General features: G+C 41.1%; 1 protein-coding gene across 1 annotated transcript in view; it reads right to left on the minus strand.

Annotated features, from left to right (window-relative positions):
• ERBB4 (erb-b2 receptor tyrosine kinase 4) overlaps window positions 1-25,187 on the minus strand; it is a 1,211,692-nt gene that overhangs the window by 918,470 nt on the left and 268,035 nt on the right. The window lies entirely within an intron of this gene.

Raw genomic sequence — 25,187 nt, forward strand, 5'->3', positions numbered from 1 at the left:
TAACTGTAGTCAGCTTACTTTAGGTGAGTATTGAGTTTCCTATATTGTAGGCACCATATAAACAGGCTAATTGTGAAGCAGAATTAAACCCAAAGGCAAACATTTATTACTTTGCAGCTTACCAATTCCTCAATGTAATGGCTGCATATATTACAATTTTTCGGCTTCTATTTTCATCTGGTGAACTGGCCAGTAAGTCTGTTGTTTTTTAAAAGAACACGCTCTCTAGCAAGATGTATCAGTACCAAAAATTAGACAAACCATTTACCTCTGGAAAGGGTGTTTACAATGATAGGCTTTATTTATTTAAAACCATAATCCAATAAGGAAAAAACTGTTCGCCGTAACTGCTTAAAAAGCAGGGCTTTTTTTCAGGGGGAACTTGGTGGAACTCAGTTCCACCACCTCTGGCTCAGACCCTTTGGTGCCTGCTCATCACAATCACTTGTAAACACAAAAAGTCTGATATTTTGTGTTTACAAGTGACAGCTCTGCACTCTGTAATGCAATCCTGGTATTTAATACCTCTTTGAGATCCTCCTACTTTTCGTGAAATTTGACAACACCCACTATTTGATGTGATTTGGAGGGTGTGATTGGGGGAGGGGTTTTGTGGGGTTGTTGTTAAGTTCCAGCACCTATTGTTTGAGAAAAAAAGCCCTGTTAAAAAGTATTAGCTGAAGTTTGGCTTAAATCTGTTAGTGTATCTAAATCTGTTAGTACGTCTAACACTCCCCTCCCCCTAGACTGACAATGTTGCTGTCCAAAGGTGCACCCTGTGCTCATTCATCGTAAATGGGGGCACTCTAATACACACAGGGCCAGATCCACAGACAGAGTTTGCCAGTTTGAATCCTCAAACCAAGCTACGACGGCATCTGGGTTAGATCCGTCAGGTATACGTCCTTGTATGCCTTTCGGATCTAAGATTCAATACTTTGGCGTCCGCTGGGTGGCGTTCACGTAATTTTCCACGTCGGGTATGCAAATGAGCTATTTCCGACAATCCACGAACATACACACGGCCGTCGCATTCTCTTACGTCGTCTCTAGTCGGCTTTTTCCGGCGTATAGTTAAAGCTGCTTTTTTGCGGTGTATAGTTAGATTTCCCATGTTAAGTATGGCCGTCGTTTCCGTGTCGAAATTTGAATTTTTAATTTTTTTTGCGTAAGTCGTCCGTGAATCGGGATGGACGTAATTCACGTCTAAGTTAAAAAAATTACGTTGTTGCGACGTCATTTCGTGCAAAGCACGGCGGGAAATTTTGAAACGGAGTATGCGCAGTTCATTCGGAGCGGGGACACGCTTCATTTAAATGAATCTCGCCCCCTAATCGCTGATTTGAATTCCGCCGCCAGAGATATACACCACGCCGCCGTAACTTACGGCGCAAATTCGTTGTGGATTTGAAACAGCCAAAAGTAAGTTACAGCGGCGTAGCGTATCTCTGATAAGCTGCGCCTATCTAATTCTATGTGAATATGCCCCACAGTGTTTTACTGGCTAGATCACCAGGTAAAAACAGAGGGGAAAAAGCCCCCAAAAAAGACAGGTAAGCTGCAATATATTATATTTTGGTTTTTGGTTTAATACCGCTTAGGTTAAAGGTTTCAGGAGAGGGGGGCCGCACTCTGTCCCCCCCTCTTTTCTGCCGCCGGACAGGTTAACGTGCTCGGATAAGGGTCTGGTGTGGATTTTTAGGGGGACTCCACGCCATTTTTTTTTAAATTTGGGGTGGAGTTCCCCTTAAAATCCACACCAGACCTGAAGGGCCTGGTATGGATATTTGAGGGGAACCCTACGTAATATTTTTTTTTTTTACGGCGGGGTTCCCCTTAATATCCATTCCAGACCTGAAGGGCCTGGTAATTTAATTTGGGGGACCCCCACACATTTTTTTTTTCTTTATGAATGAATCATCTCTGTAATTGAAAGAGCCGACAATTCATTAGAGCCGCAAAGCAAAGGTTTTAAATGGCTTTTTTTCTTTCAGAAATGACACTTTGTGCAGGGACAGTTCTATGTACGGGAAACATGCGCTTTTTCACATGCTGACTTTACACCCCTCCTAGGTACGAAATTTAAAGTAATATTACACTTTTATTATTTCACTTTTAGCATTATTAAATTCACTGCTCCTGAAAAAACGGGCGTTTAAAAAAAAAAAAAATTGCATTGATACTTGTTTCCTGGGACAGGACCCAGGTCCCCAAACACTTTTTAGGACAATAACTTGCATATTAGCCTTTAAAATTAACACTTTAGATTTCAAATGTTCGAGTCCCATAGACTTTAACGGGGGTTCTAATGTTCACACAAACATTTGGTGTATTCACAAGTTCTGATGCGAACCGAACAGGGGGGTGTTCGGCTCATCCTTACTCCTGAACTCTACATTCTGTACATAACGCACCCCTGAACCCTGCACTCTGTCCAAAGCGTACTACTGAACTCTGCACTCTGTTCATAGCATACTGCTGAACTCTGCTCTCTATTCAAAGCATAATCCTGAGCACGGCACTCTGTACATAATGCACTCCTGAAACCTGCAATCTGTATGTAGCGCAGCCCAGATACAACCAACCCTTTGAGAGCAACCATACTTCTGATATGGCCTGCAATGTATTTGAGTTTGACAACCCTGCTCTAAAGCATAAATCTGAGCAAGGCCCACTTGCTCAATACCATAACGCCAGGAAATGTTGAAAAAATATATAAATATTGAAAAAAAAACAGCATAAAAAAAATTGTTTTTGAAGTTCCGTGTCTCTCAAGTACATGTGGAGAAATAAAAAAAATCTGAAGATGTGCTACACCTCCTCACAGCTGGCAATGGTGAGGGTGAGCATAGACACAGCATGGCTCCCATTAACTTAAAAGTGTAATGCATCATGTTTATTACATGAATATGTTCAGTAAATTATTAGGAGTCAGGGAAAGAAGTACATAAAATGAGAAATAAGCACATAAAAAGGAAAACTTTAGTCAAAGGAGAATTTATCAGTAACCTGACACAAGTACTGGTAATGTACACTTGGCATGTTTTGATTTGGGGCTTTAGATGTCCCTCTATTAAAGTTTTCAAAACTCCCACCTGTTCAGGATCAGAGCTACCGATAGGGGGCAGCGCAAAAGAGGTTTTTCCAAGTAGTTATCAGCTACACATTTTCTCAAGTAGAAATCCAATTATTTTAAGCCAAGTTAGAATAAGTTAAATAAGAACATATTGGGGTTAATTTACTAAAAGCAAATACGCTGTTTACTTTGCAAGGGAATCTTGGCAAGGACATTTTCCCATAATTTACCTTATTCGCTAAGGTAAGGAAAACCAGCATACTTTCCTTTATTGTCTATAATCATCCAAAAGAAAGATATGGGTAAGCGTAAAAAAAAAGAGATACTTCCCTTCAGCCAACAACCAAACTGAAGCCGGCCATAGGCCATTCGCATCCCGGCCAGTTGAGCAGGAACCAAACAAAATTCGAACCATGTATGGGCAGGCTTAATGTACCCAAGTTGATCAATTGACCGACACCTAAACATTTTTATTTTAATGCAAGGAATAAATTAAGTTTAAACATTTTTAGACTTTACGACCACTTTAAGAGTCACAGAGCTCAACTCTAAATAAGTTATGCTGAATTTTATATATGATAATATTTCCTTAATCATGCCATCTTTTCAGCTTCTCAGTATCACCCAAGTACTTTTTTGCCAGTAGATATAATGAAAACATAATCAATGATATTATAATAAATCTTGATTTTGCATCGTTCCTCTGCAGATGATACAGAGATGATCTATGTCTCACTAGGAGGAATGTGTGTTTACTGGCTGTTATTCGGTAGTAAATATTGCTGTATCTGTTTAAAACTACTTTAATTAATAACACATTAAAGCTTGGTGTAGACAGATGTTATTAAGATAAACGGCATTTTAAATTAACTAATTAGCCACCTGACATGTTTGTGTTAACTTGCGTCATGCATCAAATGTAATTCGAAGGGAAAACAGAAATCGTGCAGAATAAATATCATTTGATTGACTTTAGATTAGCAGAAAAAGATACCAGTAGTCAAACACGCGTGTAAACACATATGGTAACACCCACTTGGTAAGTGTCATTATTCTGTCATATTTCCATGTAAGATGCTGAAGGTTATCAGTCCACTTAGCTCGGTACAATCTCGCAATACACCAAAGAAGTGACAACATCTGTCCAGGATCATTGTCACCTGCTAACATCAAGATCATATAGACAACATAAACACTGGATATTGCAACTTCAGAACATCTCATAACCAGAGCTGTTAAAACAAGGTCATGGTGCTGGACATGTGAATGTCTCTGGTCAGACCTTTGTACATTAGTCCATCTGTTATGTATGTTTGTTTATACAGTAGCAACAAATTGTGCAAAACTTTCACATCAGTTTCTAAGGAGGACCTTGCATTAGCAATCAAGGCCATTTATACCTTCCAGGCCCCCCTCTCACTATAAAAACCACCTACTGTTAGTAGATGCAAAATGTACCTGTATAGAAAAAGTAAGACTTAAAGGGTTGTAAACCTTCGTGTTTTTTCACCTTAATGCATCCTATGCATTAAAGCGGAGCTCCGCCCTAAAGTGGAACTCCCGCTGATCGGAACCCACTTATGGGCAGGCTGAATGTACCCAAGTTAATTGATTGATCCAAAACACAAAAAACTTGTGTCTACATATGTGCTATAGATTGTTAGTTTAGCTTATGATGCCCCGTACACGCGATCAGATTTTCCGTCGGTATAAACTCTGACAGATTTTTCCGACAGAATTCCGTTCAAGCTGTCTTGCATACACACTGTCACACCAAGTTCCGACCGTCAAGAACGCGTTGACGTACAACACTATGACGAGCCGAGAAAAATTAGGTTCAATGCTTTCGAGCATGTGCCGACTTGATTCTGATGAACGGAGTTTCCAATAGAATTTTTTTCCGTCGGAAAAAAAGAGAACATGTTCTCTTTCTAAGTCATGGTTGCATGTTTTTTTCCCACAAATCCCTATATTGAAGGATGTGGCACATATCTATTAGTGGGTGAGTGATTACCACTCCAGGGCAATTGTAATCACAACAACACTCTTTCTAAGTCCGTCGGAATTTCCGATGGAAAAACTCAGATGGGGCACACACACGGTCGGAATATACGATGAAAAAATTCCGTCTGCCTTTTTTCATCGGAAATTCCGATCGTGTGTACGAGGCATAACAGTTTGTAACATGAACTGAACTGTGAAATAAATCACACATGGTGTGGGAGATATATAATGTAAGTAAATTACTAGCTTAATAAAGAAGGCTGTGCACATTGTGAACATTGGTGGCATTTACTCATAACATCCACTGAGCTTTCTCATTTGCTTATGTTAGAACAACCAGATCAGTAAAGATTATCAGCTTTTACAGGTGACTGCAGAATATGTTCCATCCTAATAAATAAATGTCTCAGTAGGATATACAGTTCTCTAAATGCCATACAATACCAGAGGATAGGTCATGGCAACCTTCTTCAAATTCATGGGGTGATAGCCATTGCTTTGTTCTTCCTGTTTCCTTTCTTTTCATTCCCTTTAGGTTTAAACATTTCCATCCTTTGCATTTTTCATGGATCTTCCTCTATTTTTCCTCGGAGTTATAAATTATTTGCCTCCAAGTCTCAGGGTAGATAGGACAGCAGGGTTGGTGTGTTTTATCTCACCAGTCATGACCCACCTTCCTATCTGGCCAGAGGAGGAATTGGATCTGTCACAAACCTTAACAACTGTATTTTTGTCCTTTAATTAACCTCCTTTCCCACCCTGAGTACAGTCCACTTGGTCAAATACTTGCCTTCCTCCTGGTTCCAAAAATCTTCACTGGGAGGCCCTGTCAGGTACTGCACACCCTGCGTAAGGAGAATGTTACTGCTGAGTTTTCTTTTTACTGTACATGTGCACCACAGATCGAATTCATCCTTATAGGTGAACCTTGCTGTAGCACCTCAGACTATATAACTCATTTCATTATCGCACAGCAATTGTAATGCTGGTATTAGAAGCCTGTAAACCAGTTAACCACTTCCCTACCGCTATATAGTCATATGACGGCGGCAGGAACCCTTTGTCCCTCCGGGCCACCGTCATATGACGTCCTTGGCTGCCTGAGCCTCTAGGGGGTGTGCGCGCCGCGTCACTCTGGAACCAATGCGTGTGCCCAGCGGCTGCGATGTCCGCCGGGCACCCACGATTGCCTGTCACACAGTAGGACCGTGGATCTGTATGTGTACACACAGATCCACGTCCTGTCAGATAAGAGGAGATGGTGTGTTTCCAGTACAGAGGAACACCGATCGGTCTCCTCCCTTTGTGAGTCCCATCCCCCTACAGTTAGAATCACTCCCTAGGATACACATTTAACCCCTTGATTGCCCTTTAGTGTTAACCCCTTCCTTGCCAGTCATATTTACACAATAATCAGTGCATATTTATAGCACTGATCACTGTATAAACGTGAATGGTCCCAAAATAGTGTCAAAAGTGTCTGATGTGTTCACCGCAATGTCACAGTCATGATAAAAATTGCAGATCGCCACCATTACTAGTTTAAAAAAATAATAATATAAATGTCATAAATGTACCCCCTATTTTGTAGGCGCTATAACTTTTGCTCAAACCAATCGACATATGCTTATTGCAATATTTTTTTACCAATCAAATGTAGAAGAATACATATCGGCCTAAACTGAGGAAAAAATTAGTTTTTTATATCTTTTTGGGGGATATATATTATAGCAAAAAGTAAAAAATATAGCTTTTTTTTCAAAATTGTGCCTCTTTTTTTGTTTATTGCACAAGAAATAAAAACCGCAGAGGTGATCAAATACCACCAAAAGAAAGCTCTATTTGTGGGGAAAAAAATTATCGAAATTTTATATGGGTACAGTGTTGCATAACCGCGCAATTGTCATTCAAAATGTGACATCGCTGAAAGTTGAAAATTGACCTGGGCAGGAAGGGGGTGAAAATGCCCTGTATTGAAATGGTTAAAGGTGACCACTGGGCACAAGCCTAAATCCCCAGTGGGATACAGAAAACAATTCCAACCTGACAACTTTTTTCCCAATGTCTCCATTGTTTTTGTCCAGGCCTTCCCATCTCTAGTTGGGATGAAAGTATAACATTAAAAATATTGATATTTTTTCACACCTAATTGTTCTAGCGACGCTAACTTTTGATTACAAATGTTCAAAGCAGAAAAACAGAAATTTCTGCATGATCTCTGCATTATAATAGATGACCTCTACATACAACTGTCATTTAAATATATTCGTTATTAGCCACAATGGATATACATCTGTTTTGTGGGCACCAAATGCCTTTAAGGCCTCGTACAGACGAGCGGACATGTCCGATGAAAACGGTCCGCGGGCCGTTTTCATCGGACATGTCTGCTAGCAGATTTTGGTCTGATGGTTGTACACACCATCAAACCAAAATCCCCACGGACAGGATACGCGGTGACGTTGCGGCGACGTGGCGGCGACGATGACGCGGCGACGTACGCGATCCCGGAAGTTCAATGCTTCCACGCATGCGTTGAATCACTTTGACGCATGCGAGGGATTTCGGCCGAGCGGACATGTCCGATGAGTCGTACTGACCATCGGACATGTCTGGCGGACATGGTTCCAGCGGACATGTTTCTTAGCATGCTAAGAAACATTTGTCCGCTGGAAACCTGTCCGGTCAGCTGGAAAATTGTCCGGTCGGCCCTACACACGACCGAACATGTCCGCGGAAACTGGTCCGCGGACCAGTTTCAGCAGACATGTTCGGTCGTGTGTACGAGGCCTGAAAACCCAGATGTTCTCTGGTAAAAGTAGGGATGACATCATCGCCGGGTGCACAGAGAGAGCAGAGCAGTGGGAGGGACCCAGAATGTCCCACTTACTACAGGCTGCCTGTAGAAATCTACAAGGGGGCGCATACAAGACCAGTCACCGTTCACAAGCAGAGACAGCAGAAATGACCAGTCTTTATTACAAGAAACTCCTGCACAGAGGTTAAGTGCAGAAGTTGTTTCAGACTGGAATACTTCACAGATCTGAAGAAAATCACATATTTTCGGTTACAAATATACATGACTCTTGAATGTAGACAATATTTGTTTAGCCTGGAGTTCAGCTTCAACATATATTACATCGTGTATCTTTACAGCAACAATGTGATTAAATCACTAGCAACTTTACAGTTCCCTTGGTACTTAAGAGGCTAATCCAGCAATTGTATTTCACCTCACAGATAAATGTCTGTACAAAATGCCAGTCTGAGCATAACTTTCCGTAGCATGAGTAAATCAGTCTTCAACACAGCATTGTCTAGTGCAAGGTCATCTGGAATCCAGAAGAACTAAAGACTTTCATGAATTTTGGATAGTGCTCTGCATCAAACTGCATATATTGCGAGCTGTGCATACTATGTCATTTATCATGGCTAGAAGAGGATGCAGGGAGACTGACCCAAGCTATATCACATCTGAAAATGATGAGAAGTGCTAATATGCAGAGAAAAGCTGTCACCCTCTTCAACTCACAAAACATAAGAGCGAATTGTACCCTTGGCGCTGCAGCATAAGGATATGTCAGCACAAAACTCAGTTTTGTCCAGTACTGTTATGGCTTAAAATATGAACTCCGGACCAATTCCTGCATGAAAAGTCACTGAGCATGAAGCCATGATTTGCCCCCCCCCCTCCCTAATTTTCCTACTTTGCTTACCCCTCTGTATTATTTTTTTCTCTTTTCTTTTTCTTTTCTTTGTTCTACCCCTCCCTCCCCTTTTTCTTTTAACATTTATATGTCTAGTTTTAATTCTTGTTCCTTTTTTACCCTCGGCGAGACATTGTTGAATTGGGGTGTGGAGGGTACCCCCCGTGACCGGAAGGGCTAGACTCCCCCAATGGAAGGATGGGGAGCTGGTGCTTCCTAGCAGGTGGGACATACTCTATGGCCTGTGATAGGGAGAACGCTTTAGGCCACGAATAAAGTAGTACTGCGTATAGTGTAAGAATCTTGGTTGAGCGACTAAGACAGGGTTTGACAAATTTGCTTGGAATCTAGGAGCCAGCTAAAAAAGTTAGGAGCCAGAAACACGCCCTGTCCCGCCGAGCTCGTGTGCAGAAGCGAACGCATACGTGAGTAGCACCGGCATATGAAAGCGGTGTTCAAACCGCACATGTGAGGTATCACCGCGATTGGTAGAGCGAGAGAAATAATTCTAGTGACGTTTAAAAAATTCTACAGGTTTTATGTTTTGCGTTACAGAGGAGGTATACTCCTCTGTAACTCAAAACATGCAACTTGTAGAATTATTTCTCTCGCTCTACCAATGGAGATTTTAAAGGGTAAAATATACCACATCCTGTTTCTCTGTACGCCCCTACCTCCCCTGCCGCGCGATAGCGTCGGGCCGGCGGGTAATTGAGGCCGCGGCTTTGCGGCCTTCTGCAGGACTATGCTTCCTTCCCCAGGTGCCAGGTCGCTAATTCTAGTCGCGATTGCGACCTGCCGGTCCGGATTTCGTCGAACCCTGGACTAGGATGTAATTCACATTAGGATATGACAATGGGCCATGCATGCTATAAGTGGAGGATTCCTTGAGTGTATTAAATGTATGACTTCCTAAAGACAATGTATGAAGCACAATAAAAAGCCAAGATTTTTGTTCCATTCATTCGGGAGTCGGGACACAGACACTGTCCTCCTCCGCCATGCCTCCAACACTATGTGTGAATGGAGCAGCGGTTGCCTGCAAAGAGAATAGAGTAGGAACACCAGTGGCGGTGCACCCTAGGCAGCAGGGCGCCCTAGACGGCTGCCTAGTTTGCCTAGTGGTAGCACCGGCCCTGCTCAGTACACTGTGTTTCCCACTAAATGTCCTCAGTCTTCCAGGTTCAATGAAACTCAGCGCCATTCATCTTGAAAGACCAAAGGCATCTTGGATAATCTTTATCAGATGACTGAACTCACCAAACATGACTTTTCCATCCACAAGACATTTATTGACTACAGCAGTCACAGCAGACAACAAGATGCGGTAGATGATTCAAAGACGATAATTGAAGGTCAAAACATGGTAATGTGTTCCTGGATGCGAGCAGATTGCATAAAGCCTATATAGAAGTTGCCATCTTTTATCCCATCAAGACAATGAAACAGGAACAGGATATACATCATAAAGTGGGAGAGGACACAGATAATAAAACAGAAAAGGATGGGGCTATAGCCAAAATAACCACAAGATGGCAGTATATTAACCAGTAATATAAACATTAACATAACTATGCATAGCATTACATTTTAAGGGTGCTTTAAGGGGGCATCAGCATTGCACACTGCACCCACCAAATTATGATGGCCTTTGTATCACAGAAGATTGTTACGACAGGGAGAAGAGGCAACACAGAACAGGATAGACTCTATGGGTCATGTGACTTACTTGAAGACATATGAAAATGCTAAGTATTATAACTAAAAAGCATAAAATACTGGTAGGCCTCCAGAGGGGAGGGGGCAATTGGGAAATGGAGGGCAGAGCGCAGAGTTGGGCTTTAGTAATTTGTTAATGAATACTGTATATAGCTGCAATAGTTGTGGGCTTTTACTGTATAGCTAGGTGTAGTTCAGATTTGAAAACTCTATATAAAATAAACAGTTAACTGACATTTAATTGTGATTGTATGTCCATGCACTAGAAGAAAACAGTAAAATTGGACATACGATTAGTACTTTTGCCTGGGGTTTATTGTGTGTCAGTAATGTGAAGACACTCTGTTCTATCAAAGGGCATTGCTTGAAGTCGTAGCCCCACGGTCATGTTATTATCTAGTCAGTTGATTCCAGGACTCCACTCCTGGGAGAGGTGCAGACAGCTCAGTAACCTGAACCAATGATGTGAGGAAGAAGCCCTGGAAATAAATAGCAACCCAAAGGTGACAAGCAAAACAAAGCAAAACTATGTAATAATGAGCAATGAAAATGCTGAACGAGCCTTTCTAAAATTCTAGTGCTGGCGACAGCAGACCCCTTTACGCATCCAACAAAGGAGAACAAGAGCTGCAAAACAAGGCCTTAATTACCCCCATCAGTCTCTGAGACAAGGCGCTTAAGAGTTTTAGCTGCAGTAAACAGTCCCCTGATAGCAGATAAGGAATGTGCTGAGTGAAGGTTTTGTGTGGGGGAACCTTAGGGGTAAAATAGTTAATCATAAGTGCAAGGTGATGGTGTGGCTTCAGCCATGCTTCAAAGTATCAGAGGTTTTCTTCTGAAATAAGTCTGGAATATAGGTTATTGCTGACATGGGTGAGAATCGCTTCTAAACAGATGTCAAATCATCTCTGCCGCTACATCCTGGACTATCCAACATACTTTATGTGAAATGTGCATTATGATCCACGTTTCTATTATTTCCCCAGAATTGTTCTAACTGCATTAATAATATTATGAATTTGCCTAATTAAAAAAGTAAACTAACACAACCGGTTCTTGTTATATTTAAATATAGGACTTTTTTTCTTACAACATTCCATTATTTTTTAATTGCATACATGCTTGCTTTTTTTGCTGCAGATGATTTTCTTGAGAGTCCACATCCTATTGCCCCCAAATGGGCTAGAGGGCTAGAAATGGGTCTGAAATCTGCATTTTTGGCTATACAATTACAGTAAAATCTTGGTTTGAGAGTAACTTGGTTTGAGAGCATTTTGCAAGATGAGCAAAATGTTTTAATACATGTTGCCTTGATATACAAGCGATGTCTTGATATAAGAGTCGCGTCATGTCACAACTGAGTATAAAAGAGAAGAGAGGAGCCTCTAAGGCCTCGTACACACGGCCGAGTTTCTCGGCAAAAACCAGCAAGAAGCTTGCTGGTTTTTTTTTTTTTGCCGAGGAAACCGGTCGTGTGTACACTTTTCAACGAGGAAACCGCCGAGGATCTCGTCGGGCCAAAAAGAGAGCATGTCTTCTTTTTCCCCGACGGGAATGGGAAAATTTGGCTCGCCGAGATCCTCGGCGGCTTCACAAGGAACTTGACGAGCAAAACGATGTGTTTTGCCCGTCGAGTTTCTCGGCCGTGTGTACGAGGCCTTAGTGTAGCACTATGGTTGCACTTAGAGGTGTCTCTCTTCTCTTTTATACCCTGTAAAAAAAATGCTTTGATATACAAGTGTTTTGGATTACAAGCTTGTTTCTGGAATGAATTATGCTTGCAATCCAAGGTTTTACTGTATTCAAAACCCCCAAATATTATATAATTTTCTCAAAGCAGAAAGATGGTTGTTGCAATTTTGTATGTCCCGTGCTATTTGTGCAACATATATTTTCAGGCAAAAATACATGAAAACAAATTTTAGTGCAAAGAAACCCAATATAATACCCAGGGTTTTGATAACAACATAAAAGAAGGGGTTGAGTCAAATAAATAGATACCAAACATGTCAAAACTGTGCGTGCCCATGATATACCGAAAAACAAAGATAACTAAAGTTCTTCCAAGGCAAAGCATTTACAGTTCATTAGCTTAGAGTTAACTGAAATTATTGCCCTAGAATGATTGCTCTCCAACGTTTATAGCAATACCTTACATGTACGGTGTAATCGTGGTCTACATACACATGCCCACCCTGTGTGCGCATTTGTATTTGCAGTTTACTTTTTTTTTACTTTTTTTTATTTTTAACTTTACTGCTATCAAAAGGGGGCTAATAAGCCCCCTGTGCGATAACATTGTGCAAATGACAAGTACTCTTTATAGAGACATATGGGGTCTATTAGACCCTCAATGTCTCCCCTGTCCTCCACAGCAGCTAATCAAGAACACATATTATGCTTAATTAGCTGCTTACCTGGTTGTATTGGTCAAGAAATGACAGCTCTTGGGGGGGGGGGGGGGATTGACCATACCGCCCAAACTGTAAAAGTGATCAGGTGGCTATATAGCCATCTGGATCATTTTTACATAACAGCTGGCAACCGATTAAAATAGTAACAGGCTCATAGCTGTTACTGCTACTTTTTTAAATGCTTCAATCTCTGGAAGTACATAGTATGTTCAAAGAGGAGAAATAGTGTTAAATATTTAAATATCCACCTTACTCCCTGTTCCAGAAATCTTCACTGCGTTGTCCTGCTCAGTGCCTCACAGCCTTTCACCATTGATTCCAATGAATGAGCAGTATGTCACTGGACATCCAAGTGTAATGGTCAATGAGAGCACCAAAGAAAATTCCTTGAGAGTCCAAAATCTTAATTGGTTCAACTGGATATAACAAAAATAGAAAAGGACACCCAATGCGCTTCGGGGGCCACAAACTCGGCCTTCATCAGGGTTGAGTGAAATTGCAGAATGTTAAATGGGTTTAAAACTATTCCTAAGCAAACTGATCAGCAGGTAGAGAATATTTTTTTTTAACAAATTATTTTTTACTGGATTCAAGAAAGAATCCAAAATACTACAATATCCTTGAAATTAGGTAATAATATAATATACACAGTCAAAAGACATTACATCAAGTAGTTCAATTTACAGAGTACGATGTTACAAATTGATTGGAGGTGTAGCACAATGAATGCCCAGAAAAATCTATATAAGGCCAGGAATATTTTAAACTACAGTCAGTGCTGGTGTTACAGACAGAATTGTCTGCCATTTGCTCTTCTTGTTGTAACCAGTTGAATAATTAAGGATTCTGGACTGGATTCTGGAGAATTTTTGTTTGCTGCTCTCACTGACCTGTTATGCCGCGTACACACGGTCGTTTTTCGGCATTGAAAAAAAATGACATTTTTAAAAACGTCATTTAAAATCATCGTGTGTGGGCTTCACGTCGTTTTTCAGCTTCTGAAAAACGACCCAATTTTTTTTCGAACATGCTGCATTTTTTAATGTCGTTTTTTTAAAATGTCGTTTTTCGGGTTGTAAAAAATGATCGTGTGTGGGCTAAAACGACGTTTTAAACCCACGCATGCCCAGAAGCGAGTTATGAGATGGGAGCGCTCGTTCTGGTAAAACTACCATTCATAATGGAGTAAGCACATTCATCACGCTGTTACAGACAAAAAAGCGTGAATCGTCTTTTACTAACAAGGAATCAGCTAAAAGCAGCCCAAAGGCGAATAGAACTTCCCCTTCAGAGTGCCGCCATACGTTTTGTACGTCACCGCGCTTTGTTCATCATTTTTCAAAAACGATGGTGTGTGGGCAACGTCGTTTTTAATGATGAAGTTGGAAAAATGTTGTTTTTTGGACATGCTGAAAAATGACATTTTTTTTCATGCCGAAAAACGGCTGTGTGTACGCGGCATTAACACTTGGGATTTCTTGATTTTAGTAAAACTCCTTTCCTGGGTGATCCCTGTCTTTGAGCTGAGCTGCCTTCGAAGAACCTGTGAAAATCTTTGTCCAGTGGCCCCTCCCTACTTCTTGTATTGGTTAGAATACAACTTACCCATTGGAATAAATTGGACTGGGGGGAGAATTTATTAAAGGACAAGTTTACTAAAAGTACACTATTCCAAAGGTTCATAGCAAATTTTATTTTTAAAAAAAAAGGAGTCAAAAGTGCAATGTTTTTTGGTATTATATTATTTATTTATTTTTTTAAATATATACGATATTGCTTCTTGGATACCAACACATCTAAAATTTATATTAATAATGCAAGGGGTACTAGACTCAGAGCATCTAATCCAATATTTAGTGTTGCATATGAGAGGATATCCATAAGCATAGATTTAATACTAATTGCAATCTTTCTACTGTTGGATTCTTTATTTTTTTATCCCGACCCCTTTCATCATAAGCTAATAGCTGCGATCCATAAGTCGTGAAATCAGTCATCACTGATCAATGGACAACATATGAAAATTTAACACTAGTGGTTAAGTAGAATATTATCACTATGCCAGGGGGCTAACTTTAAAGCCAAATGGTGCCATGGACACAGATTTACAGTGATCTTCATATAGTAGTAATCTGACAATGTGAACCCCAACTCAGACTTCAGGCCCCTATGCAACAAGGCAACAAAATTGATGCTAGAACTTGAACACTTATTTTCAAGACGTGCCTTACCATGCCCTATTGCAATCCTACAAGTGCTCACCACAGCATAGCACCCACAGCCAAGCAGACTGTACGTCTGACATTTAGCTAAACAGTGGACGTGATTGTCGTTTTCATAGATGTCTTTTCGGTTGAAGGGTTCAGTGTCAAGTATAGCTTTGCTTGGGCATTGGCCACAGCTTGGTCATCTACTGGATCATAATAACCTTTTCTGAAAAACAGACCTGCCTTGACATACACAGGGAAACATGTTTTTTGGACATCATCCTGGCTCAAATGCACCACTGATGGTGACTCCAGATCCAGAACAAAATCTAATCTCCGTAAAGAGGAAAGTGATTTATCCTGATGAGAAAGGCTTTAATGACAGACATTTCTTTCACACAATAAAAGTTCCCTGTCTGAGAAGTATGGGTTGATTTGGTTAGAAGTGACCCATGGTGAATTTACACTCCACTTTAATCTATATAATATGCTCTTTTGTCCTTGCCTATCTGTTGTTTTATGTAAATAAGGCTGAAAGATATAGGAGAAATCAATGAGACAATTAGGTCTGCTTTGAAGGAAATGGAGGACAAATTATAGCAAGGAGTGCTATTCAAAGGACAATGGGCTGCACATTGTCTAATTCATGTAGTTTGACCTAATGAAGGTATAATACACTCACATGCAGATAATGTACAGAGAAAAATCTTGTATCTGTACTGGTTGCTACTAACTTTTCATTATAATATTTTTGCTTTACATTAGGGAACACATTTTTATAGCTACCAAGTCTCATGTTGTTATGGAATAGTGCACATGAGTTGAGAGTATAACCTGCAAATTAAGTCTAGCACAGATCACAAAGACTTATGCCACATGAGTGGCATAACTAAAATGTGGCCCAAATGATGTGACTCTTAAGACGGGCACATACAGTATGAATCGCATTGAATTGTCAAAATTTCAATCTGTGGCCCTCCCTGTGTGACCATGCTGGAAAATGTTCATCAATTAGTGTCTGCCTTCACTGATCAGTGTATTCTGACAGCAGAGAGACCCCACTGTCAGAATACAATGTCAATTCAAGAGAAGTTTTACATTGTACCCTCCCGCTGCTTGTAAAATAGATCCAGCGGCTAAATAACTACTAGGATCACTTTTACACTGTATGGCATTGCCGTCTGAAAATAATTATACTGGTGTCATGGCTGATAGCTGCAGCCATGGCCCCCAATAGAAGTGCTTGAACACAGTGACATACATGTACATGATTGTACATGATGTACATACAAGTGGTCAAAAAAATAAAATAGTGTTTACAATCACTGTAAACTTGGAGCCAGTGTATCATTAGAAGGCATGTGTATTATTTTCCGATTTGATGACGTTTGATAAGTCTGTGTGTAGTGCCAGCCAAAGATGCTTCCAAAATGAAACACAGACTGGGCAATGTTCCAGCTCTAAAGAGAGATAACATCTTGGAGCTGATTTATTAAAACAGTAGGATATTAGTATGGCCATAGACAAAGCAAATTTCTTTCCTGTAACCATGGGTTCCCAATCAACACAGACAGTGTTGATAGGGAAATCCCTCCTGCCGAGCCATTGTGTTCTCCCGGCGGGAAAGTGTGGGGAAGAGATCCCCGCCAGGAGATGACAGTGATTAAAGCACAGCTGTTTGCCATAATCGCATGTAAAATCTGTAAAGCTGGTTGTATCCAAGTTGACCGAGCGATACACTTGGGTACATTCAGCCTGCCCATACATGGTTTGAATCTCGTCCGGTGCCTGCTAAACCAGCTGAGATTCAAACCGTCTATGGCTGGCTTTCATGTAGCACAATGTTTAAAGCAGAGGTCCACCGTTTTTTTTTTTTTTTTTTTTTAAAGCCAGCAGCTACAAATACTGCAGCTTCTGACGTTAAAAAAATAGACACTTACCTGTCCAGCGCGCCCACAATGTCAGCAGCTGAGGCTGAGCAATTGCTCGGTCCTCGGCTGCTTCCTGCCGCCATCCTTGGTGAGGGAATCAGGAAGTGAAGCCTTGCGGCTTCACAGCCTGATTCCCTACTGCGCATGCGTGAGGATAGCGGCGCACCGTCACCTGGTCCCCGCTCTCTCCTGGGAGCAGTGTTTCCCAGAAGACAGCGCGGGGGGGGGGTGACGTGGCAGGCTGGATTCCCTGTGGGAATCAGAACCCGGAAGTGGTGCAAATTCTTGTCTCAGACAGGTATGTGCACCCTCCTTTCCCCTAAAAGGTGCCAAATGTGACACCGGAGGGGGGGATCCAAAAAGTGGAGGTTCACGTTTTGTGTAAACCTCCGCTTTAAATACTCAATCATCTGCACAGATTTTTTAAGGAATCTCCCATGGAAATTTCTATTTGATTGAATGATTTTATGACTGCAGTGTCACCAGGCTAAGCAAATAAAAAAGGAAATATTTAGTAAATAAACCCAATTGCTAAAAATGTTACATTAAACGAATACAAGACATTATATTAGGATGTCGTTACTGGTTACTGTAGGAGCTACAATATATGACCTTTCAAATTATCATTTAAAAGTATCTGACCCACTCTGCAGCTGTGTACAGTACCGTATAAGAAATACACAAAAATTCAGACAAAGTCATAAACATGAATGCAAAATTACTCGAGGTTACAAGACGTGAAATTACAATTTAGCGGCAGCAAGATGGATGTCTGTAGCAGAGGGTGGAAATGCCTCAGGCTGAAGCACAGTCCAGTTTAACTTGCTTGTTTTTATAATTTGCTGGAATGAAGACAAGTCAAGAGTGCAATGAAGAGTTGCAGATGCACAAGGTTCCGAGTAATTATGATTGGTCCAAAACACAGAGACAGCCCCAGGACCTGCTATTTAAAACATGAGGCTCAGCTCAGCTGTTATTAAAATTATAAATGCTGATTGGATGCCCATTTATTGGGAATATGTATGGAGAAGTTCCAAATTCTGGGGAATTACTTTGATTTCCTGCTTCATTAACTCTATTTTTAATTGCAGCATCAACATCTTATTACCCAAACAAACTTTTGAAAAGTCAGGAGTTTCATTTGGAATGTTTGGCACGTGAAGTTTTTCTGATTTGTTGTTTTTTTTTTTGTGAGCTGACCCATGAATTCCCTTTTGCTCAGGGGTGGGGAAGTATTTTATGTATCCGGGGTGAATGTGTTGTTATGATGTGAGTTAGTTCTCCATTCTGTATTATGCTACTGCTATGTTTAAAACAAAGAAATAACAAAAATCCTTTAAAAAGGTCAGGATTTGGCACTTTCAGTACAATTTTGTCATGCTTTGGTGTACTGCGGTAGGTAGTTACTGGTAGATTATGATAAAGTTGTTGCTTGTAAATAGCTTCTCCATTTGTACTTGGCAGCTCCCTTGCATTTACAAAATGGTTACATTGACCTTATATTTTTTTTTTTATTGTTTTTATTGAAATATTTCACATAGTACAAAAGAAAACACAACAGACAAAACAAAACACACATAGCTCAATTGCATACAGTACATGTGAGGAAATATCTGGTACAGTATGTTTCTGCAGCGCATATATGTTAACAAGTATACAGGAATGGGGGTGAGGGTGCATCCGATCACATTCTAGGTGCAGCCCCATTGAGCCATTACATCAGCTCAGCCGAGACCATTCACAGGGGACGGGTCACAGGACAACCATGTCAACCATGCTATCAGCCAGCAGTCTCAGACTCTGCTAGCCAGGCACGCCAGACTTTATCGTATTTCTGCGGGCAGCCAAGATTGGCATATGTGTCCCTGTACAGAGGAAGGCTGGTGTTCACCAGACGCCTCCACTGCACCAGAGAGGGGGGCGTGGGTTTCTTCCAGTGCATGGCAATATTTTTACGTGCGTAAAAAAGCAACAGGCTGATCAAAGTGCGTTTTGCGGATGTCAGAACAATGTTTTCAATTATACCCAAAAGACATACCTCCATTGCCAAAGGCAATTGAACCACAGCAATTTTAAGTCATTTGCAGTACCGCCTCCCAGTATTGTTTCACCGCGGGATACCGACAGAAGATGTGGGAGAAGTCGCCGGGGGAGGCGTCGCACCTCCAACACTCCGGGGAATGTGCGGGGTTCATCTTGTGAGACCTTATATTTTAATGAACAATTCTAGGCAACAAATGCTGACCAGTCAGTTAACAGTTGAGATCAGTATTATGCTGGGTTCACACTGAACATTCACCTGTTCAGGTCCGATTTCAGCACAAATTTTTGTCTGAATTCAGACCTGAAACAGACCAGAAAACACACAGGACCCCTGTGCGATTCGCACCGGAGCCACTCTGGAGATGTGTGAACCAGCTCCATAGAGAGCCGGTCATATTCTCCTGCCATGCGAATTGGATGTTGGGAAATCTGCATTCAATTCGCACTGGTATGAACCCAGCCTTAAAGTGTTTTTAACCTAACATTTCAAATTACTGATATGTGTCACATACTCAAATAAAAAAGGATCATGTTCTCTTTGTATTGCTTTCTCTGTGTGATGTATCTGGCAGTGGTGGCTAGTGCTGTATATTTTGGGGGGAGGTGGCAAACAAGACAGCCATTGCCAGTGCTTTTCACCCCGACACCATCCTTTTTTAAGCCAATTAGAACCTCAGGCTGTAATCATGTGCTTAAAAAAAAACACTGAAATCCATGCGTCCAGCACCTTGCATGTAGATTAGGGGCTGAACGCATGTATTAGGGGGGTGGTGCCTCTGCGCCCCTAATGGATGGCCCGCCACTGGTACCTGGTGATCCTGTCAGACTCCCTGCTTTCCTATTTCAAACTGACTTTGCCAGGCAAAGAAACACATCCATCGCTGCATTGTCAGTATTCTTCTTTGCATTCTACTTGGGAGCACAGCCTGTCTGTATTACAATAAGCAGCCTTGTGCTGTCATGCCCACCTACACATCCATTAACAGGAAAGGTCAGCGTACTGCTTCCTCTGCCTCCCACTGACACGTCCATCTTCAGTCTCCATCCCCAGCTTTCTAAAGCCCTAATGCAGCTGAGAACAGAGGACATGTGATGACTTATAAAAAAAAATAAAAAAAGGTATATATATTATGACCCAATATAAATGCATAAGGTTCCCTGCTCAGGCTATCATGGCCATATGAGTTGGATGCCGCTGAATAGTGAGGGTGCAGGCTCAAGAGAGGTCTGTCCAGACCCAAAGCATGCTGCAGAAATAGGAAGAGATAGCCCAGGCGCCACAAACCTTGCCCGGTCTGAGTGGTTAGCAGACCAGAATGGTTAGCAGGTAAAATCAGCCCTGGCCCGAGTGGTTATCAGGTACAAGAAGCCTCAGCTTGAGCTGAGGCTTCTTGTACCTGATAACCACTCGGGCCAGGGGCGTGTGTGGTGGCTGGGCTATCTCTTCCTATTTCTGAAAGGTATTTATAATGTTTAAAATATATACATTATATACTGTCAAAACCTGTGAGAAAAGATTGTGGGGAGGAGGGGGGCTTTAAATGGTTTGTTTAACCACTTAAGGACCACCGCATGTACATATACGTCCACAATATGGCACGTACAGGCACATGGGCGTATAGGTACGTCCTCGCCTATTAGCGGGTGGGGGGTCCGATCGGGACCCCCCCCGCTACATGCGGAGGTCGGGTCCGCTCGGGGAGCGATCCGGGACCACGGCGCGGCTATTTGTTTATAGCCGCTCCGTCGCGATCGCTCCCCGGAGCTGAAGAACGAGGAGAGCCGTGTGTAAACACGGCTTCCCCGTCCTTCACTATGGCGGCGCATCGATCGCGTCATTCCCTTTATAGGGAAGACACGATCGATGACGTCATTCCTACAGCCACACCCCCAAACAGTTGTAAACACATACTAGGTGCACCCTAACTCCTACAGCGCCACCTGTGGTTAACTCCCAAACTGCAACTGTCATTTTCACAATAAAGAATGCAATTTAAATGCATTTTTTGCTGTGAAAATGACAATGGTCCCAAAAATGTGTCAAAATTGTCCGAAGTGTCCGCCATAATGTCGCAGTCACGAAAAAAATTGCTGATCGCCGCCATTAGTAGTAAAAAAAAAATAAAAAATAAAAATGCAATAAAACTATCCCCTATTTTGTAAACACTATAAATTTTGCGCAAACCAATCGATAAACGCTTATTGCGATTTTTTTTACTAAAAATATGTAGAAGAATACGTATCAGCCTAAACTGAGGGAAAAAAATGTTTTTATATATGTTTTTGGGGGATATTTATTACAGCAAAAAGTAAAAAATATTGCTTTTTTTTCAAAATTGTCGCTCTATTTTTGTTTATAGCGCAAAAACTAAAAACCGCAGATGTGATCAAATACCACCAAAAGAAAGCTCTATTTGTGGGGAAAAAAGGACGCCAATTTTGTTTGGGAGCCACGTCGCACGACCGCGCAATTGTCTGTTAAAGCGACGCAGTCCCGAACTGTAAAAACACCTTGGGTCTTTAGGCTGCATATTGGTCCGGGGCTTAAGTGGTTAAATGGTTTATTTAGACTGAATGGATTCAAGTTCCAAACAATATTAGAAACAATCACAGTCAGGCACCAGCTCACAACCTCTATTGGTGTAGGGACATTGGTTTATCACTATTCCAACAGTCTGTATCAGCAACAAATGGGTCCTGCAGCTACCTACAAAAAGATCCAGGCTGATCCAACCTAGCAGGAAGAGATAAACACAGGAGCATTACACAGCCTTCAGGTAGGGGGTGGTGTAACCCTCTATTTTTATTTCTGAGTGTGGGAAGTCTCTGTCTCACAGCCGGAACCCAGCAGTGTGTACTATATGTAGTTGAAGCTACATACAGTGGTTAGAGTGTGTTATTTTATTTTGAAAAAATAATACCAGTGAAGGGTGGGAATCGGCTTCTGCTGCTCATCCTTATATTAATATTGAAATGGGGGCTACATTGTACTTGGTCACTGGTCTCTTCCCTATTGTTGGGTGGAGACTTTAAGCTGGTATATTTTGCTATGGCGGACACTATATATTTTCTTTTTTCTTTTCTGTTTACTTTGTAAGTTGAATTGTTCCTGCATTGCTGCAGTTGAAATGTTGGAATTACCCAATAAAAAGAATGTATGTAAAAAAATAAAATAATAATACCAGCTTTTAATGGGATCCCACGCTCCTGTGTTTACGTCTTCCTCCAAGCTTTCAAACAATGACATTAAGTTAAATTTGCTCACAAAGTCATGGAGAATGAAACTGTACAACTGTCTGTATGGTTAATAAGGCAGGATGAGCTATTAAGCACATCGGCTGACATCATAAAACAATGGACTGAAGGTCAATCGGTTGCAGAATGTCATTGGCATCCTGAAATTGCCATTGTTGCCCTAATTACACTTCTAGAGAAAGTTTTATTGTTTTGTATTTCCAGAATCCACTTAAATGGTAAATGCAAAAGGGGAGTGAAAAAAAAAGTGAAAGGAAGGGGAGCTTCAAAAAACAGCATTGTTAAATCTTGTTAACAAACCCCCAAATGGATCATAATTTTGAACGTAAATGACATCTGAAACGGTTGAAACATTTGTATTACAATGCCTGCAGGTTCTGAGTACTCTGCTGATGGCTACCTGTGATAAAAACCATGTCGACTTCTCCAGTTATATTTCAACAAGAAGAGAAATGTGCTTTTTATTGAGCTTCCACTTCAGTAAATGTCATCTTGTGCTGCTCTTCCAACATTTCAAAAAAGTTCCCTCTCTGAGATGGAGTGTTTGTTTTTAATATCCAAAGGTCTTCTATTCAAGCCTGGCACTTGCCTTATACATAACACTCAAGTTTATTCACAGTTTTATTAATTAAATTCTGAGGTTATTTATAAAAAATAAAATAAAACAAAGGAATAATTATGTGGAACAAAATGACAGAGGGAAATTGTAGGCTTTGGGCAAAACATAGATTTTTTTCTAACTTCATCTTACATAAAGTGGCCTAAAGTTCATAGTGCATTAAGATTATTGTGCAACCCCTACTTCATTCTTCCTAAAAAATTATATAGAGAACTAATTTATGTTTAGGAATGTTAAATGCAAGTCCAATAATCAGATCAAGTTTACTATTATATATAAAAAAATATATATATTTACTATTTACCACCAATCTATAGCAGCTGGAAGATACATAACAGCAAAGACAGGTTCATGTATCCTATTCCTAACCAAGTGAAACAATCCTCTAATTGAAATGAACAAGTCATTGCTAGACCCTAGGCTTGCGCCAATACTGAGCATTTGCATGAGCATGAGCCCCTGAAACCGATACCTTTGTGGTGTACGATTTGAGCCAATACAAAATGAATGGACTCAAATCGCACTGCAAAAAGATTGCATGTGATTTTTAAAGGGAAAGTGGTGTAAATTCCTGTCCGAAATGCACGCGGTTTCTTGCACCGCTCCTGTGATGACCCAGGCTTGTCATAGGAACTTCAGCCTGGGCTCACAAAAGCGCGGCGTGGCAAAATGAATGTGATTTGAGCCCATTCATTTTTTATTGACTAAAATCGCACTGCAAAGGTATCGGTATTTGGTATCGGCGAGTACCTGACCAAAAGTATCTGTACTCGTACTCGTTTGTAAAAAAACGATATCGGTGCAACCCTATTAGACGCCTTCAGAAAATACATGTTGCCTGGCTATTTTTAGATTCAATGCTTTCTAAATTGCAGGCCTGATATAATAATGAGCCAAGTCAAGTAATGCGGCATACACACGATTGGAAATTCCGACAAGAAAACCGTGGATTTTTTTCTGACTAAATGTTGGCTCAAAATTGTGTTGCATACACACGGCCACACAAATCTTTTCAGAAATTCTGACCGTCAAGAACGCGGTGACGTACAAGACGTACAACGAGCCGAGATCAAGGAAGTTCAATAGGCAGTTCGGCTCTTCTGCTTGATTCTGAGCATGCGTGTTTTTTTTTGCGCATCGGAATTACATACAGACGAGAAGATTTTCCGATAGGAACTTTTTCCGTCAGAGAAATAGAGAACCTGCTCTCAATCTTTTGTTGGCAGAAGTTCCAAAAGCAAAAGTCCGATGGAGCATACACACGGTCGGAATTTCAAAAGGCTCACATCGGACTTTTCTTGTCGGAATTTCCGATCGTGTGTACGCGGTATAAGACTGAAGTCAGAAGTCCTGATCTGTATGTTTGTTTCATGTCAGTGACTCAGGAAGTATTGCAGTCACCAAAACAGCATAACAGCTAGGAAGGGACTACATTTGGAAAAAGGAATGTGCAATGGCAGCCTTCGTAATATTGAGAACAGGCCTCCAAAGGTCTCAAGGTGTAGTTCTCTGTAGAGAGAATTAGGAACCTTTAACCTGGGGGAACCAAGAAAAATTAACTGATCCTTTCATGGTAGGGATATCTATCTGTGGGATAAAGAAAGTGTACCCTACAAAGTGTGCTATTGTGTCACTTTAATTGGTGAGTATGATGAAAGGTGAAAGGTTTTCCTAAATCTTAGATCTTCCAGCATCAGTTTATCTTGCAGCTCTTAGCACCTGGTCACATGACATTTCAGAGTTGCAAAGAAGATTGGTGCTGGCAGACTTTCCACTATCAAGCACATTAAAAGGGTTGTAAAGGTAAAAAAAAAAAATCCTAAATAGCTTACTTTACCTTAGTGCAGTCCTCTTTCACTTACCTCATCCTTCGATTTTGCTTTTAAATGTCCTTATTTCTTCTGAGAAATCCTCACTTCCTGTTTTCCTGTCTGTAACTCCACACAGTAATGCAAGGCTTTCTCCATGTTTTGGAGTGTTGTGCTCGCCCCCTCCCTTGGACTACAAGAGAGTCACATAAAAGCAAAATCAAAGGATGAGGTAAGTGAAGGAGGACTGCACTAAGATAAAGGAAGCTATTTAGGAAAAAAAATATACCTTTACAACCCCTTTAAGTAAAGGCCTGAATTTAGAATAAGTAGTTGTCCCGTGCACAGCATGTGTCACTATTTGAATGTCCCACTGAAATTGTTGTCTGGATGTGGAAGCCCAA

This window comes from Rana temporaria, chromosome 6 (genome assembly GCF_905171775.1).
Source record: "Rana temporaria chromosome 6, aRanTem1.1, whole genome shotgun sequence".
Lineage (NCBI taxonomy): Eukaryota > Metazoa > Chordata > Amphibia > Anura > Ranidae > Rana > Rana temporaria.